Genomic DNA, 14585 nt, shown 5'->3' on the forward strand with positions numbered 1-14585 from the left:
GGATCCACGAAATCTTTTAGCAGCTAGCAAGATTTTTCCATTTGCAAGAGAAACGTAAAGGAAGATTATGAAAATACTTAAGAATGAATACTTGGACTCCAATCGAATCCAAGTCGAAGAACAAGAAATAAAAATGTTTTTAAGAGAAAATAAAACCTAAATTAAAATCCTAAATCTACTAACTAAACCTTAAAAATGGCTTAGCAAAAAGCTCCCCAAACTTAACCTATGTTTAGCTATATATAGGCAAAGTTAATTGTTCAATTAGGTCAAATACAAGCCTTAATCACACTAAATATGGGTTGTGCGGGCGAAAACACCCTTAATGAATTTTTCCCTTCGTCAGACCTGTGTCATTACATAGGCTTATGCGTGTCACAACACACAACTTCAAATGTTACTTCTTGAATTGGTTCGGTTATGTTGCAGCCCCGAAAGTTTATGTTACAACTTAACTATCGTTTTCGTTGCTGATGCTTTTAGACCTAAAAATAAGTGTCTTGCACATTCAATGAAGCTTATTAAAACTACCTTAAGGCTTGTATTGGCCCAATGGATCAACTAACTCAAAATATTGTGTAAAAAAACTTATTTTGTGATAAAATAAATCTAAGCTAAGAAAAATGAAAATGCAATAAAAGATACTAAAATGGCTAGAAAACAAGCTCCTTAAGTGTCGAAAAGTACCTAAACCACACTACGATTTGTGGTAGGTCAATGATTTCCCTCATATGGTTTTTGCACACAAAGAAAAATGGAAGCAAATGTTGCTTATTAGTTGTTTAACGTTTAAACTAATACTAAGAGGTATTACGTGGTCGGATCGTAATATAGAAAGACAACTTATATTAGTAGATGAACCTAACAAACCAATTGAGAGACTAATATGCCGTCTATCAAGTCCAATTGAGGAGTAACTCTCCTTACTGACCACCAAAACATGCCATGGAAACCAGCATTCACACCACGCAATACATGCATATTGTTCAATTATCCATTAAGAATAAACATATAACCCTAAGTCATACTTCATCCATCATAATACAAAAAAAAAGAATAGGGGTAAAAATGACATTATACAACTACCGTGCAGAACAACCGTAATTTGTCCCATTAAACCTACCTATAGTTAAGACACCTTATTTTAAAACCATATTTGAAAATTTCAGTTCAAAATGATAAGTAAATCTCGTTTAATTTTAAAACTAAGTTTAAAGGACTAAATCGTAAGTTTTGCAAAATATCTAAAAAATTACAAAATTAAGAGTAAAATTATGAAATTAACCACATATGACTTAATCATGCATATTTTTAGATTATTTTAACATGTTTAAAGACTCCAATTACATAATACGCAAATTAGGGTCAAATTGCAAAGATAACAAAGCATGCCTAGGAAACATGGTCTACCACATTGTGATGAAGCAATTATTCACGTCACGGCATTGCTTGGAAAGGGGATTTCATCCTGATGACGTGATAAATAGAGTCCTAACGATGATCCCTACTTGCAATGTCGTTTATGGCTCGTCACGACGTCAATTTTAGTATTTGTAGAAAAATTACAACAACTTGCATATGACACTTTGACACTCCATTACACATACCAATTCGTGTTTTCATGCTTATTACTCTATTCTAACATGTCATATGACATACATACATCATACAAATCATGCTCATTTACACTAAATCATACAATAACATACTTCAGCTTTCAATCAAATTATCTATGCTAGCATGTATTTCTAAAGTCCCAATTCAATCTACTCAACATACCAACTTTGCATATAAGGAAATTTGAAGTGCAGTATAGGTCCATACCTTAACATTTTTCATTTTTCCAAGCATTCATCCAGTCATTTAAGCACTTATAACCACAATTAACTAAGGCACATGCATGCTAATCAACATATAACCTAGCCATTCATCTAGCATCATTAATGCCACAATCCCAATAATGAAAGCATTAAAAAACTAGTTATAAAAGTCCTTAAATAGTCCATGGAATGTCCATTTACAAACCAAAACAAAAGTAAAGTCTAATCCCTTAAAATGAACCCACATTGTTATCATTTATTATCCAAAACAACCATCTCACATACACAATTAAGTTGCTTTGGCTTGGGATCACAAGCTTGATCACTTCACCACTCCACACAAGCTATTTCTCTGCGAAATAAACATAAGAGAGTGTGAGCTTAAACAAGCTTAGAGAGTGTGAGCTTAAACAAGCTTAGTGAGTGCTTAAGATGCTAAAATAAACCACAAAATCAAAGGTTTAAAACAAGACTAGAAAGCACATAACATTTATCACCATTAATCATTTAATTATGTTGATACATTGGCATCTTGTGATTATAAAATATGTATAAAAATATAGCACATCAGATACTCGGATCTCCCTAACACCAATAAGTCATAGAGTCTAACATGTCCCATGTAAGTGTAACATTAAGCTAACACTCTCCAACACACCAAACATGTCCCATGAATGAAGCTTAGCTCACATTCCCTTATCCCTCCAACATGTTCCAATATCAAAACACATATATAAGTACTCAAATCCTATGGCATGTCAACTATAAACAATTATTTCAAGAGATCACAAGGCTAATATATCCATATTACACATTCATTTTTTGGTTTATGCACACTTACACTTATCATGCTTATCATGATCAAACACTTATCACATGGTCATGTAATGCACTTTCAAGTGCAATAACTTTGCTCATTGAGCCACATACACTTTCGTGTCCTATGTGTGTGCATAAAACCGTTAATCATAAGGCATATTTGGACATGTACTCAACACATATACTCACATTACACACTTAAGCACATCACATCACATGTAAGCTTTATTTGCAAGGTATCATAGCTCAAGAAAATTTACTTTTGGAACTTAGGATAGGTGATTAGGCTACCTAAGCTCCCCTTTAACACTTTGATTTGTGCATTAATTATAGCACACCAGGTCACTCACATTTGCAACCTTTGCTTTAATGACAAAAGCTCAAGTAAGCTTTTTGTTTGCCTTTGTCCTTACTTGAAAAAGCTCCCAATTGATTTTTCACTTTACATACACATAAAAAAATGAAAATAAATTAAAAATAGCAACAAGGACATTCAAATCACTCTAGAATCACAAATCTCAGCTTCTCATTCACAATATTGAAAATTGGCTAGTTTTGCCAAAATAGAAGTTTTGACACTCAAATTTCATTTCTAAACCTTAAATAAGTTTTTAAACATCATAAATATAATTTAATTACAAATATAAACAATCAATTTCATTAAATTACTCAGATCTAACTTTTTTAGAAAATTAAGCTTGCATGAACATTAAAAAGGGGAAAACATCCAATTCTTTAAAATTCATTAATGATTCATTAAATTAAGTTTAGAAACCTTTTAATTAGATCAAAATAAGTTGAAAATAACTTTAAAATAGTAACTTAGCTTTGTATTACGAGATCTATCATTTTCAAGCCAAAAAATCGATTTAAAATCATTAGATCTATCAAGATCTTGATTAAATCAATTAAAACTCGAATTGAAATAACAACATACTTAGTTTGATCATAAGAATTCAGAATGTTACCTCAATTTGAATAAATCAATGAGTTGAGGATCTAATTCGAGCTAAAACGTGCTTAGAACAATGGTGAAATTGAAGGAGAAAAGATGAATTTTCTTTAAAATTGAAGAAGAAAATTGTGTTTGAATGGGTAGAAAATAAAAAAGGATGAATCAATTTGAGAGAGAAACCTCAGATAGAAATTTGAGTGGATGATGAAATAAGAGGGAAGAGACATGGGTGGTCTTTAAATAGCCAACTAATTTTTAAAAATTGGGCAATTGCCCTTTTGGCCACCTCCAGTTTCTTCCCCTTTTTAAATTAGTCCCTGCTTCCAATTAAAACTCATTTTCTAAATTATTTTCAAATCCGATCTTATTTTAAAAATCCAAGAAGAACAGATCCTAAATCGTTTAAGATTTTATAAACTTGTAACATTCATAGTGTGGCATACCTAAGTCCTGAATGGATGACGAACTATGAATGCGTTACTCGTATATTTTGATGTAATAAAAATCCTGAGTTTGAATAGATAAGGAACCGAAATCTGGTATATTTGGTGTATGACTTCTATAATATGTAGCATCATTCACAATAGTGAAATTCATAACCCAAGACATGGGTAAATGATATCCTTTCATTAGCATTACATAGCTTATAAGAAGTAAACGTGACCATGGGTTGTTCGCCTTTGTGATGGATAACTTGATTACTATTTGATAGTAATTGACTTTTCATGAAGAAATATGTAATGATTACCATGAGATAAAATAGAATCATATTGGGAGAACGAATATTATCCTAAAGAGGTTAAGGATATCCTATAAGGGTAACACACTTATGACAAGGTCATTGGACGAGCACTGATTGAGTTCATTTCGTAATGGTATGCCGTTGAGGAGAGCTCAATCATGATATTATAGTGAAATGACTTCGTGACTAAAAGAGTTTATAATTAATAGGCGAAAAGTTGGAACTTAATTATAAATCATTTGAGCTTCAATTGCACATGTCCAATCAATCCCTCCACTGGCTCGTTGAAAGCATAAATGAAGTGCATGTTGAATCAAATAAATAGAAATGGTGAAAATGAAAAACTAAAAAAACATTTGGAAATGATTATGGTTTTCTCCAAAATGAAAATGAAAATGAAAATGAAAATGGAGAAATGGAATCATTTGGAAATGAATGTGGTTTTCTCCTAAATGAAAATGAAAAATGAAAATGACCTAAAAAATTAATCTATGTTTTTCAAATTAAATGAAGTTCGAAAATGAAAATAAATCATATGGTCATAGTGAACTGTTGAATGAAGAAATATTAAATATATGTTCTCATAGATACTTTTACGGTAAAGTCGTCATAATTTTAATGAAATTAGAATTGGGTTGAGCAAATTAATTAATTGGAAATATATAAAAGTTTATTTTTGAGAAATAGAAAAATAAATATTGGGTTATATCAAATTATAAAGTATTGAGTTAAAAGCCTAAGAAGTACTTGTAATTGAACCCGATATGAAAGAGGCCTAAAAGCCCTTTATGTAAAAGGGTGGGACAACAAATGCAATATTATTAACTAGGGCTGATGCCCCTATGTTCGTAGTTTGACTAGGAGTTCAATTTTCTAGTTGAAATAAACTTCTACAATTCAACAAGGTTCTGCCTTCTCTCCCTATAAATACATGGCACCGGTAAGACTACACACACAACTTTCAGATATCATTATTCTACCTGAAAATAGGGAAAAATTTATTCTCTAAGGATTAAATATATTTTTCAAAAAAATGATTCTATCGATTTCTATTTGAGAAGAAAAAATTCATTTTCACATTAAAGAAAATGAAACTATTTCTAGTTTTGAGTTTGATTCGAATCGTTCGAGCCCAAATTCGAAGCAATTCGTGGTATAATAATAATGGAGAAGATCATTTGATTGAAAGCCGGGAATGATAAGGATCCATCTATCTAAAAATATAGATGCAAATTTGGTCAAGGTTTTATTGCTATAAATATCACAAACTGGGTCAATTTTCAAAGTTTTATTTTTCGCTATGCAAGAAAATCATTTCCGAACTAGATTTTTTCCAACAATTGATATCAGAGTGCCAAGTTGTGCTCTGTTTATAGTGTAAATTGAAACCAAAATTCTCTCTCTTCTTCATATTTAATTATATTGGATAAGATGTGATATTCTTGTAATTGTATACATGTTTAGGGGAATGTATGCGAATGAATATATAATATTATTTTATTGTTACAGATGATAAAATAATTTGTCAAAATTGTGATCCCTAGAAATTTAATTGTAATTTATTAATTTATCGGGCATGTAAATTTTAGATCGTGGACTATCATCTTATCCCAAAGTTTTATTTTATTATTAATATGTGAGCTGGAAACGGGCATAGGAATTTTGTAACCTTAATTTTTTTGACGAAACTCGAAGAACTGAGACGTATTAAGATTGATCGAGATGACGCAAACCCGACCTAGTCAAACCGATAAGTGACTGATAGTGGTCCGATAGTAGGAGGCTATTGATGGTCTACCGGAGGCTCGAAGATGGCAAGGACTCAAAAATGGTGGTGGAAAGACGGGGACGACAAAAATGTGAACCAGTACCATAGTAGAAGTTTGTGGTGACAAAATTGAATACCAATAGTGCAGTTTTTATTTTTCTAGGATGGAATTATGGAAATTTTGGTCGGTTAAAGTCATTTAAATTTTATTCTCTTAATTTATGACATAAGCATGATGATATTTATTTGATTGCGAAAGTATGTTCATGCATTTATGAGGTATGCAGGCCATATAGATTAGTAAAGAATGTCACATGTACTTGTCATGCATATATTGATCATTCATGATTGAAATTAGACATTAAAAACCTTGCATGTTTTTAAAAATATTGAGTGGGAGAAGGTCGCTAAACAAGACTTACGGCCTCCGTCGATGGTCTTTTGTGATGGCATGAAACGGACCTGCACCAAGGTAGATGTTTTCATGTGGATTTCACTAAGGAGATTTCCTAAAGGTAAGCAGAAATTTCTTATAATCATATCATAGTTAAACCGACCTCTATGGTAGGTATTATCATTCAATATATCAAGAAGTTTTGTCTTCAAAGAGGACAACTAGTCACAACATGTTACTCGGTGAGATTATCACACGGTGAATCATTTGTGGTGCATGATGCAATAGGTGTTGAGTTGATGGTTATACACTCAAGATCTTCTAGTTAAGTAACATTACACGATTATTAGTATGTGTGAATGCCTAAGTAATTAGGTCCATGTACTAATTGGATGGAAATCCATGTTCTTACTAGTTGTTCATGATCAACCACGATGGCTTGATTCAATGGGTGTAGGAATTATCGTTGCAATAGCTTACAAATTTTTTCAAGGTTTAATGTAAGACGCATGCATCACCTTAATGCATATCCTAATGTTGCAAAGTGTTTTCAAACATTTGCTTAATACAAATATATTAATATATGAATGTTCTAGTTTCAGTTCGAAAATGACACCAACTCTCTTATTAAACATACTTATTGAAAACAAACTGAACGGAAATAATTATAAGGAATGAAAAAGGAACCTGATGATTGTCCTGAGCTATGAGAAACTTAAAATAGTTGTTGATAACAATTTTCCTCCAGGCACTCATGTAACACTGCAAAATAAAGTCTAGGAGTTTTAAGGGTAATTTAGGAATTTTAGCCTCAGAGTGTTCGAAATTTTGTGACATGGTTTATTGGTAATATTTTTTTACTATGGTTTTTAGAAAATTAAATAAATTTCTTAAAATGAGTTTTAAATACCTTTAATTTTGAAAATAAGACTAATTTGTGAAAGAGTCAAAACTTAGAGTTTTTAAGAAGCAATTATACCAAATTTTAAAATTGAATCTATTAAACTCCTACCTATATCTTGTTTTCAGTTAGCTTTCTTCATTTAATTGGTTTACTGTCCCACACTCTCCCAAGACTCTCCCATTTGGTTTTTTATTTCTATACTATAATATCTTGATTTCCATCAACATTCAAGCCTTAAACCTCCATTAAAAACCAAGAAAGACACTCAAAATTACCATTAATTTCTCCATTGTCCAACTTGTGAGTTTTTTGGGTTTTCGATCAAACTCTCAAATTTTTGTCAACTAAGGTAACGATTCATCTTCCCATTAGTTTTAAATTTTTTTAGTCTTTAAAACTAAGTTTTTAGCCATTAAATTACATGTCTTAAATAAAAGCAGAAAATTGGGTTATTAGTGGTGGATTTTAAGATTTTGGGTAAAAACATGATTTCAAAGTATTTTTCAACTAATTTTAACATGATTAGAAGGTTTCTGAACTTACTTTAAAGTTTCATTAAGGATTTGTAGGGATTTAATGAATTTTCATGAAAATAGCCATAAACATGTCAAAATTTTTGATACCATGAATTCAGTAGTTTTGTGTAGTTTAAAGGTTGAGAATTAGTCGTAGGTGATTGATTAGATGAACAGAATAAGTTTTAGGTAAAATATTAAGTATAGAGGAATATGTTTGAGTTTTAAGTTTGTTAGTCGAAATTTAAGTTTCATGAGGAATATAGCTTAGACTTGCATTTTTGGCTGGTTTAAGTGAGTCTTTGGCTGAATATTGATTGTGTAAATTGTGTGGTTATTATGTGTGAAGCGCCAGAACCGTTGGAGCCTTCTTCGAGTAGAGATAAAGCAAGGAAAAACTAGTTTAAGCTTTCAGCTTTTCGGTGAAAGTGTAATCGGTGAGTGTTTGGAATCGTTGCTAGTAGACACAATTCATAGTGTTAATTGAGAGCTTAAGAATAGCCTAAAACCTTATCCTAAATTCCGATTGTAAGCTTTCTATTTCCCTTATCTTATTTTTGTAAATTATGTGATTATGTGAATAATTGTGGATTGATTATTATGATGAGATATTGTGTTATGAAACATGTGTGATGACTGTTGTGAATTGTGTGGTGGGCATGATATACACGCCAAATGACAGTGATAATGATATGCTAATAATGCAAATATGTAGCAAAAGCGAGCGGAATTTCGGTAAGTATATATTTTTTGAATTGTGGAATGTGATATTATTATGACAGGTAATATGTGGGAATACTTGTATGTGATATATGATGTATTGATTTTAATGCACACATATGTAGTCAGATATGTGATGGGCACTTTAAGTGCAATTAAATGTGACTTCAATAAGCGTGCATTGTGTACAAGTTTGTGATGTGAATTGATGAATATAAATAGAGATGATGTGCATTAAATCAGTAATTAGAATTGTGTAATTATGGATATTTTGGCCTTGTGACCTTATGAAGCCGTTGGATATAGTTGGTCTACCATAAGATTGTGAGTACTTAGCTATATGTGTTTTGTGATTTAGGCATTGAGGCCTTGAGACATGTTGGAGAGATAAGGGAATGTGAGCTAAGCTCTATTGAATGGGACATGTTTGGTGTGTTGGAGAGTGTTAGCTTTATGCTTCACTTTTGAGATATGTTCGACTCTATGAGTCATTTGGTGTGTTGGAGATCCGTGTATCCGATGTGTGGTGATAGAGCTCGCTTTTATGTTTCATAGCCTCAAGTGTCAAATTATCTTAAAATGTACATGTGTAAAGTGATATATGCCTAAATGAGTATGTGGTTACTATGTAAATTATCGTTTAAATATGATCTTAATTGTTATAGTAATACGGTGTGAGATGAATGCTTAAACATGTGAATAATATGTTAGATGAGTTTATTTAAGCTTCATGAAAATGTTAGTATGTTCTTATAGTAAATTGCGTATGTAATTATGGTTTGGATTGTTTCCATTTAACTTGTTAATGCATGTGAATATATCAGCTAGACTTGTGGGTTATTAAAGCATGTATACGTTGTTTAGTCTTGGTGAATTATTGTTAAATGAATTATATATAAGTGAGTTGAGTGTAAGTGCATGCAGGAGTATATGTTAGTTTTTTGACTTAATGAAATGTGAATATGTTATTTTAGTGCTAAATTTATGTGGTATTTAATGCATGATGTTTTAAACTAGTTTGGAATGATCTATGTGATGATATATGCTGTGTTTTTAAGGTCTGGAACATAAGTATCGATATTTGGGTTTTAAAAATGACACCTCTATAATTTTTGAAGTGCAGTAAGTTAATTTCGCTAGTTGGTATCAATATTTTGCCACGAGTATCGATACTCAGGGTAAAATTGTTGATACTTTTTCAATGGTACCGATACTTTCCAAAAGTTGGGTTTTTAAGATGAGAAATAGGAAGCTAATTTGGTATCGATTTTCCAAGCAGTATCAATACCACTTGAGAGAATTACCGATACCACTCTACCAGTATTGATACCTACGTAATAGTCTTGGGATATTTTGCTAAGTGATCCTAATGCTTGTTTGGAGTTTATTTTATGATGGTACAATGTATATTATAGCACGTTTTTTACACCCTAGAGTAAGTATGACTACAATTCGTATGAATGCCATAATAATATAGGAAACAAAAAGATGTATGTTTAATAATGTGTCGACTTATGTTGTATGTGATGTGAGACGGTGGTGTAGCATCCTATTCTCCGGCTCAGCAATTGGGCCAGGTATAGGGTGTTACATTTGGTGGTATCAAAACTTAGGTTATTTAACTCTCAGACCTAGGTGATTGTTGTGTGTTGGAGTTTCAAAACTCATGATTCTAAATTTCTTTATTTTCTTCGAATTGTGATATAACTTTGTTTGAATTGCATGTAGGGTAGGAATGGGAACACATTGCCTTTAATCCTAAATTTTGCTTGTAGGAATGAGACTTAGATTATTTCCCTCGCCACTCACACCGTTTTTTTGTTTGTTTGTATGTTAGATTAGATTAGATATGCCTCCTAGACGTGTTAATGTTAGAGCTAGTGCTCAAGAGGATGGTACATCCTTTGCACCTTCTGTACGGTTGTGTAGAGTGAACATACATGATAAGGGTGTAGGCCCTTTCATGGAAGCTATGATTGGAGCATTTCAGCGGATTGCTAGTGCTAACCCTGATCCTACACCTGCCAATCCTGTGCCTGTTAATCGGGGATTGTCGCTTGAACATCTACGGGTGTTAGGTGGGAAAGAATTTTCTGGGGTTAAAGGTACTCATCCGACCGTAGCTAATATTGGTTCGAGGGAGCTAAAAGGATCCGCAAACAGATGTCTTGTTCTAACGAGGAGAAGTTGCGTTGTGCTGTGTCTTTACTCGATAGTGAAGCTCATCATTGGTGGTGTACAGTTAAGAGGGGTACTATTCATGATATATTGACTTGGTATTACTTTCTTGAGGTTTGTAAGAGGAAGTTTATGGGTGAGCAGTATATGGAGGCTTGTAAGCGTGAGTTTTTGGATTTGGTTCAGGGTGATTTGTCAGTGGCTGATTATGAGGCTGAGTTTGTGTGACTTAGTTAGTATTCTCCGGAGTTAATTATTTCTGAGAGGGACCATTGTAAGAGGTTTTGTTTTAGACTTAATCATGATATTCAGGTTTATTTGTTAGCTTAGAATGTAGAGATGTTTGATGAGTTAGTTGAGAGAGCTAATGTAGTTGAGGAGACTTTAGCTAAGTCGCCTTGTTCTATGGTAACTGAATCGGGTAAGAGGACTTCTGATGGTGCATCTGGATGGCTGTCTAAGAAAAAACGCGATATCCAGGGTTCTGATAGGAGTACACCACATGAGTTTCAATCAAGTCAGTCTAAGCAATAGAGCAGTGTTGTGGTTAGTGCTGGAGGTTTGATAGGTGGTTCTGGATGGCCGCTTTGTGCACATTGTGAGCGTAGGCATCCTAGAGAGTGCCGTAAGTTGATAAGTGGTTGTTTTAAGTGTGGTTCGAAGGAACATTTTCTAAGGGATTGCCCAAATAGAGTTGAAGTGTCGCAGACTTAGAGTTCTGTGTTTGTATCTAAGTCTACTAGAGACCGTGGTCGCAGTAGAGGTAATGGGAGTCCGGTTGGGTAGTGAATCGTTGGTCCAGCTCGGGTTTATGATATTAGGGAACCGTAAGATCAAGATTCAAACAGCAAGATTGAGGGTATTTTTGCCTTGTAATCAGTTCATTAGTTTTCTTTGGTAGATTTAGATTCTACGCCTTAGTAAATTATGAGTGATTTAGCTTCAGAATTCGAGTTTTATTAGGGAATTTGTTATTAACTAACTAGTATTACCTCCCAGCCTCTACTGATTAATTAATCGACCAGTACACGCTTATCTCTCGACCTCACTTTCCTGTCTGGATAAATCCACGATTTACTTAGTAAACTTATCTCTCGACCTCGTTTATCTTAGATTACTTCCTAGGATCGTCTATCCTAAGGTTTAAACACACATGAATTTATATCAACTAACTCTACTCAAAAAATCCTAATTCCTTCGTTAATCACTCCCATATCCACTCTTTAATCTCCCTAAGGATGTTGCCACTCATGGACTCAACAATCATATTTTCCACAATTAAATTAATCATTCAATAACACAATTTAACGTAAAAGAGAAAGAGATAGAAATTGTTTGTTTGGTGAACTTGATCTGCTTGGAATCGTGAAATCCTTTAACAGTGATTGAGATCTCGCCGATTGTAAACAAGAAGAGAAATAAAATTACGAAAATCTAAAATAACAGTGACTTGGAATTAAATGTAATCCAAGCCGAAGAACACGAAATAAAACTATTGTAAAATAAAAATAAACCTAAACTAAAAACCTAAATCTACTAAACTAAAACCTAAAGATGGCTTGACAAAAGCTCCGTAAGCTTTGCTCAACTTAACTATTTATAGACAGAGTTTAGTAGCCCTAATTAGGTCAAATACAAGCCTTAGTCGCATAAAATATGATTTGTGTGGATGGAAATATCCTTGCTTAATTTCTACCCTATTTCACACCTGTGTTGTGACACAGACTAAGGCATGTAGTGACACAGAACTTCGAGTGAAAATTTTGAATTGGTTCGATTATGTTGCAATTCGGCTATCGTTCCTGATGCTTTTGGGTCTCAAAATAAGTATCCTGCACACTGAATTAAAGTGTTAAAACCACCTTAGGGCTAGTATTGACCCAATAGGTCAACTGAAGATCCTAGATTGCACTTGAGACTTTTTTTGGAGTTCTACGATTCTTTCAGACAACAAGGTGTCCTTGAAAATGCCTTAAAACTCAAGTTGTTTCCCTATTCTTTAAGAGGTCATGCTAGAACATGGCTCAACGCTTTGCCATACGGAATAGTAGAATCATGGAATGATCTCTGTCAAAGATTTCTGCTGCAATATAACCCATGCAATATAAATGCTAAACTGAGTAATGACATAACATCGTTTAGGCAACTAGAGGATGAGACACTGTATGAAATGTGGGAAAGGTTTAAGGACTTGCTTAAGAAATGTCCTATGCTTGGATTTTAGCACTGGAGCCAAATAGAGTTGTTCGACAATGGTTTGAATGCATAGACACAGATAGTGGTTGATGCTTCATCAAATGGAACTTGGTTGGATAAGTCGTACAATGAAGCATATGATATTTTGGAAAGAATCGCTAATTATCAATACCCCACAAAAAGAGCTGGAACTGGTAGGAGAGTAGCTGGATCATTTGAATTGGATGCAATTACATCACTTACTACTCATGTATCTTCTTTAGCCAACATGATAAAGACCATGCAGAAGTCTAGTAAGGTGAAAGAGCTGAAAGCATCTGGGTTATCTTGTATTTACTATGGTGAGGATCATGTGTTTGAAGAGTGTACCTCAAACCCAACATCTGTCTACTATATGGGCAACTTCAATATGAACAAAAACCCTTATTCCAACACGTATAATCCTAGTTGGAAATAACACCCAAATTTTAGGTGGAACAATCAATGAGCTGGAAATTCCAACATAGTTATCAAACCCAATTCCATGAATTTCCCAGCTGGTGTCCATCAGTCTGTACTACCTCAACAATGAGTTCAACAGGGGGAGACGTCATCTTCGTCCTCATGTATTGAATCTTTATTGAAGGAGTATATGACCAAGAACGATGCTGGGATCTAGAGCCAAGTGTTATCTTTACAAGCTTTAGAGAACCAAGTAGGACAGATAGCAGGTGCTTTGAACTCAAGAACACAAGGAACTTTGCTTAATGATATCGAGAATGCAAGACCACATGGGAAAGAACATTGTAAAGCAACCACTCTTAGAAGTGGCACACAATTAGATAGAGTTGAAAGGAGTGTTCTTGCTGAAACAACAAATTCAAAATTTGATAAAAGCAAAACTCTGAACAACAAAGAAGAGCACCAAAAAAGAGAAAACTAGACCAAGAAATGCCAAATCAAACTCAGATAGCACTGCTGAACACAATGCCTGGGTAAAACAATCACTACAACTTAAAGTTCGCTCACCTCTACCATTTCCATAATGATTTTAGAATCACAGACAAGACCAACAATTTTGGCGATTCTTAGATGTCCTTATGCAACTTCACATCAATATACCTTTAGTGGAAGCCTTGGAGCATCTCCGAATTATTTGATATGCACAATGTTTGAATAAAATATCTCAACAAGTGATCAGCCCCTTGATTCTCTGTGCCTTTCCTATCTCAAATTTCAAGATGAAATTCTTGTAGCAGTAATATCTACCAAATTAACCTTGACTTTGCATTTTTCTTGGTCACCAAATACTTAATTGCAGAATGATCTGTATAAACTGTAACTTTGGTGCCAACTAAATAGGATTTGAATTTGTCAAATGCAAATAACACAACCAATACTTCCTTCTCAGTAGTAGTATAGTTTAACTGCAAATCTATCAGTGTCCGACTTGCATAATAGATGGCATGAAATACTTTATCCTTCCTTTTCCCAAGCACTACTCCTACAGCAAAATCACTAGCATCACACATAAGTTTAAAAGGTAATGTCCAGTCTGGTGCTATGACAAATGGTGTTGTTACCAGTTTCTTTTT

At 33.5% G+C, this 14585-nt stretch overlaps 1 non-coding gene across 1 annotated transcript; it reads right to left on the reverse strand.

Annotated features, from left to right (window-relative positions):
• Positions 1–12928: 12928 nt before the first annotated feature.
• Positions 12929–13035, reverse strand: LOC121224809 (small nucleolar RNA R71). The gene has a single exon (XR_005922553.1). It is a non-coding gene; the product is annotated as a small nucleolar RNA R71 (small nucleolar RNA).
• Positions 13036–14585: the final 1550 nt, after the last annotated feature.

Source organism: Gossypium hirsutum, chromosome D12 (assembly GCF_007990345.1).
Source record: "Gossypium hirsutum isolate 1008001.06 chromosome D12, Gossypium_hirsutum_v2.1, whole genome shotgun sequence".
In the NCBI taxonomy this organism is placed as follows: Eukaryota; Viridiplantae; Streptophyta; class Magnoliopsida; order Malvales; family Malvaceae; genus Gossypium; species Gossypium hirsutum.